The sequence below is a fragment of the Cetorhinus maximus genome, unplaced genomic scaffold (assembly GCF_964194155.1).
Source record: "Cetorhinus maximus unplaced genomic scaffold, sCetMax3.hap1.1 HAP1_SCAFFOLD_915, whole genome shotgun sequence".
Taxonomy (NCBI): domain Eukaryota; kingdom Metazoa; phylum Chordata; class Chondrichthyes; order Lamniformes; family Cetorhinidae; genus Cetorhinus; species Cetorhinus maximus.
This window is the reverse complement of record NW_027596857.1, coordinates 58-6,096: the sequence shown is the minus strand read 5'-3', so window position 1 is coordinate 6,096 and position 6,039 is coordinate 58. Positions and strand designations below refer to the sequence as shown.

General features: G+C 51.6%; 1 pseudogene; it reads left to right on the top strand.

The window, feature by feature from the left end:
- Positions 1-5,593: 5,593 nt before the first annotated feature.
- Positions 5,594-5,774, top strand: LOC144675109 (U2 spliceosomal RNA; annotated as a pseudogene).
- The last annotated feature ends 265 nt before the right edge of the window (positions 5,775-6,039 follow it).

Genomic DNA, 6,039 nt, shown 5'->3' with positions numbered 1-6,039 from the left:
ATTTTACTGAGGTAAAAGGTGATTGAAAAAGTCAAGCCTTTCTCCCCTAGCAGTTACCACTGAGGACAGAAATAATACCGAGCGCTGATCTATCACCGAGCACTGAGGCCGGCCAAGGGGAGGCATCTGAAAGCTGCAGAGAGAGCAAGAAGCCAGGATGGACGACTGAGAATACTGGCTGAGATAGACAGCAAAAACTGTGACACAAGCTCAGGTAAGCGTGGTGTTTTGCAGTTCAAGTTCATCACTTTGTGACAGTATAGGTATTTTTCACTTTCCTAGGATAAGGCTGTTCCCTTTCTAGAAGTTAGAAACAGCCGTGCAGATGTATTTTCTGCGCTCCTTTGCTTGCCTGCTGAATAGGACTGATGGGAGGGGAAAAGGTGATTAAAAGAGAGCCGACATCATTGCAGGCTGGCAGATGGTGTGCTGTGCTGTGCACGCAGGTGGTTTTGTTGTTTGGCTTGTGTGTGACTTCTGGTTGAAGCTGAAAGATTTCTAAAATTTTGAAGGAAATAATCTTCGAGAAGGGGAGAAACATTTTCAACATTTTAACAGGTTCTAAGGCTGTTCGCTGTGTCGTACCTGTACTTATCCTTGCTGCCACCTGCCTTCTCACTGCTGATCATCATCTTGTGTTATTATAATGATATAATGCATTGGACTTATTTACTGTGACTTCATAACATGACACATTTCCCTTCTGGTGATGTCATGCTGACATCCCGTAAAGGAAATAGACCAACAGTCAGCCCAAAAGAAGGCCCAATGCCAAGCAAAGGAAGCCCATAAACGAGGATGCTAGACAGCTCGTACAAAAGAAAGCAGGGCATCAGGAAACAACTCAACAGCAGCTGACGTAGTACTCTCCAGGTTCAGTGCAGGAGAAGCACTGGAATCAGTAAAAAGTAATGCCCCTACATGTCTGAACATACAACTTAGGAGCAGGAGTAGGCCACTGGGCCCCAAGAGCCTGCTCCACTACTCAGAAGATCATGGCTGATCCGATTGTAACCTCAACCCCACATTCCTGCCTACCAGCGATAACCTTCCAACCCCGCCTTGTTAATCTATCCAGCTCTGTCTTGAAAATATTCAAAGACTCTGTTTCCACCACCTTTCGAGGAAGAGAGTTCCAAGGACTCTCTACACTCTGGGAGAAACGCTGCTGACTTTGCCTTCCCTGTAGATGTGGAAGGACTTTAGCTGCATACCTGGTCAGCTGGCAAGCTCCACAGACCGATCGGCGCAGGCTTGGAGGGCCGAAGGGCCTGTTCCTGTGCTGTACTTTTTTTTCTTCTTTGTTCTTTGACTGCTCAAGCTGAAAGCAAAGACAAAAATACAGCAGGCCTCGATCGAAGAACTCCTCTGCGCTGTGAGCTAGTTGCTCACACGGAAACTCAGCTACAAAGACTCATGGATTGTCTCTCATGCCTGTCACGTGTTCTCCCTTGTGACTGAGTGTTTCTCGAAATTTTCCATTACCTGCCAGTTACACGACACATCTAGCGCAACCGTAGACAGCGACCTTTCTCCATTACGCCTTTGCCCCAAACTTTAGTGCGTCCCTCAGCACGTAGTCCTGGACCTTGGAATGTGCCAACTCTTTGCAATGGAAGACCAACAAGTTTCGGACAGCCAAAGAGTGTCTTTCACCGAGTGGATCCTCCGGCGGTAGTTGATGTTTGTCTCGGCGTGTGTCCCTGGGAACAGCCCCTGGAGCACAGAGTCCATACCTGTGTCACGGAACTGCTCGGGATGCACCTCGACAAGAACCACGGCCACTCTCTTCAGAGTTCTGGTGATGAGGCATTCTGCCAAATGACCCTGACGGTCTGTTCGGCGAACCGTCCGCCGGAATCCACCATCTCCTTTTCCCGCAGGGCCTCTAGGGTGATACGTGCTAACCACTGCCTGATGGACTTGCGGACAAAGGTGTTTCTCTGCATAAGTTTTTCCACACGGGGCAGGTGATACGGCACTTGGAGCGTTCCGCGGCAGGGTGGCCAGACCCATCCTTCGCAACACCAGGGACAGGTAGAACCTCAGCACGTAGTGACGCTTGGTGTTTGGGTCTACACACAGCTTGATACTGCCATACACAAAGGTGGCCATCAGGATGAGGGTGATGTTGGGCATGTTTTTTCCCCCTTCATCCAGAGTTTTTTTACATCATGTCCCTGCAAACAGGATCCACTTTTGACCTCCAGATAAAGCGGAAGATGGCTGGCGTGATCGCCACAGCGCAGGAGTGAGGAATGGGCCAGACCCGCGCCACGTACAGCAACACCGAGAGTGCCTCACACCTGATGAGCAGGTTCTTACCCGCAACGGAGAGGGAGCTTTGCTCCCACATGCCCAGTTCTTTTCTCACCATAGCTACTCGCTCCTTCCGGTTTCTAACGCATGCCCTGGTCCCTCCGAACCATATCCCCAGTAGCTTCAGGCAGTCTGACCTGCTGGAACGTTTCCCTGATGGAAACAGTTAAGGATGCCAAGCTGCACGACGTCTTCAGCAACCCTGCAGACGGAGCGCAGCGTAGATACACCTGGTCGCGGCCAGACGGGTCCATTCGTTCCAGGATAGACTTCCTCTTTGTGTCCCGTGCATTCACAGTCAGATCCACCGACGTCAAGCCGGTGTTCTTCTCTGACCACTGCCTCCTACTGGCGGACTGCCACTTGGAGAAGGACCTGAGGGTGGGCAGGGGGGCATGGAAGCTAAATGTGCAACTGCTGACCCCAGAGAACATTGAGGAGCTCAAGAGGGATTACAAAGGTTGGAGAACCGTGAAACCCCTCTTTGAGTCCCTGACACACTGGTGGGAAGTGATCAAGGGAAGCATCAAGAGGTTTTTCATCCGCAAAGGCACCCAGAAAGCTAGAAAGGAACAGAGGGAAATGTCCCGACTCCAGGAAAAGATGCAGAATCTGCTCCGGCTGCAGTCGATGGGGGTCGATGTCAAGGAGGAGCTCCAAGAGGTGAAGGGCCAGCAAGCCTCGCACTTTGCCTCGGAGGCCTCCAAGATCATCTTCCGTTCCAGAGTCCGCTCCGTGGAGCAGGATGAGACGTGCTCACGTTTCTTCTTCCAAAAGGTACACAGAGAGCACTCTGTGATCAGCAGCCTGAAGGAAGAAGACGGCTCAGTGAAGTCATCCCGGTCCGACATTCTGAGGATCAGCAAATTCTTTTATGCCGGACTGTATGACGTGAAGCCCACGGACAGCACGGCCTCCCAGTCCTTCCTGTCCTCTATCACGGAGGTCTTAGACCACAGTACGCGGGAGAGCCTAGACAAACCGCTAACTCCTGAGGAACTGACTAAGGCCCTCGAGTCCTTCGAGAAGAGTAAAACTCCCGGAAGCGACGGCTTGCCGGCGGAGTTGTATTCGGCTCTGTGGGACTTGATCGGCCCAGACCTGCTAGGGGTGTACGAGAGTATGCTCCTGGCCGGTAGTATGTCAGAATCCATGAGGAAGGGCATCATCACCCTCATCTACAAGCACAAGGGGGAAAGGGAGGAAATTAGAAATTGGCGACCCATTTCACTGTTGAATATGGACTATAAGATTCTGTCCAAGGTCATCGCCAATCGGGTCAAATCCGCTCTGGAATTGGTGATTCACCCTGACAAGACCTGCTCTGTGCCAGGCAGGAAGATCTCTGACAGCCTGGCGCTGCTCAGGGATACGATTGCCTATGTACAGGACAGGGGTGTGGATACCTGCCTCATCAGCTTGGATCAGGAGAAGGCCTTTGACAGAATATCGCACACCTACATGGGGGATGTGCTCTCCAAAATGGGCTTTGGGGAGGGAATTCGAAATTGGATCCAACTGCTCTACACTAACATCAGTAGCGCAGTCTCAATCAATGGGTGGGAAACAGATAGCTTTCCGATTAAATCTGGAGTCAGGCAGGGCTGTCCGCTCTCGCCTGTCCTTTTCGTGTGCTGCATAGAACCCTTTGCCGAGTCCATCAGGAAGGATCCGGGCATAAGAGGAGTGACGATCCCAGGCAGTGGAGGCACTCAGGTAAAAGCCTCCCTGTACATGGACGACGTCGCCGTCTTCTGCTCGGATCCGCTGTCGGTGCGCAGACTGATGCACATCTGCGACCAGTTCGAACTGGCCTCGGGAGCCAAGGTAAATCGTGGGAAGAGCGAGGCCATGTTCTTTGGGAACTGGGCTGACCGATCCTTTGTCCCCTTCACTGTCAGGGCTGACGGCCTGAAGGTGCTGGGGATATGGTTCGGAGGGACCGGGGCATGCGTTAGAAACTGGAAGGAGCGAGTGGCTATGGTGAAAAGGAAACTGGGCATGTGGGAGCGACGCTCCCTCTCCATTGCGGGTAAGAACCTGGTCATCAGGTGCGAGGTACTCTCGCTGTTGCTGTACGTGGCGCAGGTCTGGCCCATTCCAGACTCCTGCGCGACGGCGATCACTCGAGCCATCTTCCGCTTTATCTGGAGGTCGAAAATGGATCGTGTCCGCAGGGACGCGATGTACAAGCCTCTAGATAAAGGGGGAAAAAACGTGCCCAACATCGCCCTCATACTGATGGCCACCTTTGTGTGCGGCTGCATCAAGCGGTGCGTAGACCCTCAGTACGCAAACACCAAGTGTCACTACGTGCTGAGGTTCTACCTGTCCCCGGTGTTGCGAAGGATGGGTCTGGCCACGCTGCCGCGGAACGCTCCAAGTAGTTGGACCGTGCCGTACCACCTGTCCCTGGTGGAAAAATTTATGCAGAAAAACACCTTTGACCACAAGTCCATCAGGCAGTGGTCAGCACGTAACGTCCTAGAGGCCCTGAGGGAAAAGGAGAGGGTGGACCCTGTGGGATGGTTCCCCGAGCAGACTGTCAAAGTCATTTGGCAGAATGCCTCATCGCCAGAACTTTCCAACAAGCACCAAGACGTAGCTTGGCTGGTGGTGAGAAAGGCCCTCCCCGTCAGATCCTTCCTACACGCCAGGAAGCTCACCCCCTCTGCACGTTGCCCTCGAGGTGGCTGTGGTGGGGAAGAGACCGTTGTTCACCTCCTTGTGGATTGTGCCTTTGCAAAGAAAGTCTGGAGAGAGATGCAGTGGTTGCTGTCGAGGTTCATCCCGAGCAGTTCTGTGACACAGGACTCTGTGCTCTACGGGCTGTTCCCAGGGACACACACCGAGACAAACATCGACTGCAGCTGGAGGATCATCAACTCGGTGAAAGAGGCGCTTTGGTCTGCCCGAAACTTGTTGGTCTTCCAGCACAAAGAGTTGTCCCCGACCGATTGTTGCGGACTGGCACAATCCAAAGTCCAGGACTAGGTGCTGAGGGACGCACTAAAGCTTGGGGCAGCTGCCGCAAAGGCGCAATGGGGAAGGGTCGCTGTCTAAGACCTTTCTACCACAGCGCACCGAGAGACTGGGAACTGTTTAGAGCCCCTCGGGCTGTACAGATCAAAATGAAAGGCTGTAAATGATTGTAATATTGTTTGTACTGATGCACCTGGTGATACATTTTGTATAAGTTTAACCTGGATTGTACCCTTGTAATGTTGTTTTTGAAATGGTTTTGAATGTGATTGAAGATTTTTATGAATAAAGTATATTTTTACAAAAAAAAAAAAAAAAAATCTGTTCTTATCAGTTTAATATCTGATACGTCCCTTATCTGGGGACCATATATTAAATTGATTTTTGGAGCAGGGAGATGGAATAGGGGCTTGCTCCGTCCACTCCACGCATCGACCCGGTATTGCAGTATCTCTGGGAATGGTGCACCACCCCTTTCCAGGGGATTTTCAATGCTAAAAATAGTTTTCTTACAAACATCTGCTTTCTTTACTTTTCAACATGCACATCTTTCAAAACACAACTTTCTTTCTTTCTCATCGCTTCTCGGCCTTTTGGCTAACATCAAGTGTAGTGTTGCAGGGGCGACACCATGGTCCTGCCAGGGCAAGGTTGGGATGGAAGGGCGATAACCAATCGCAATCCAAATCTATACCGTGGGTTACCTATCACCGTCCGAGTCACGGTGAACCACAGCGA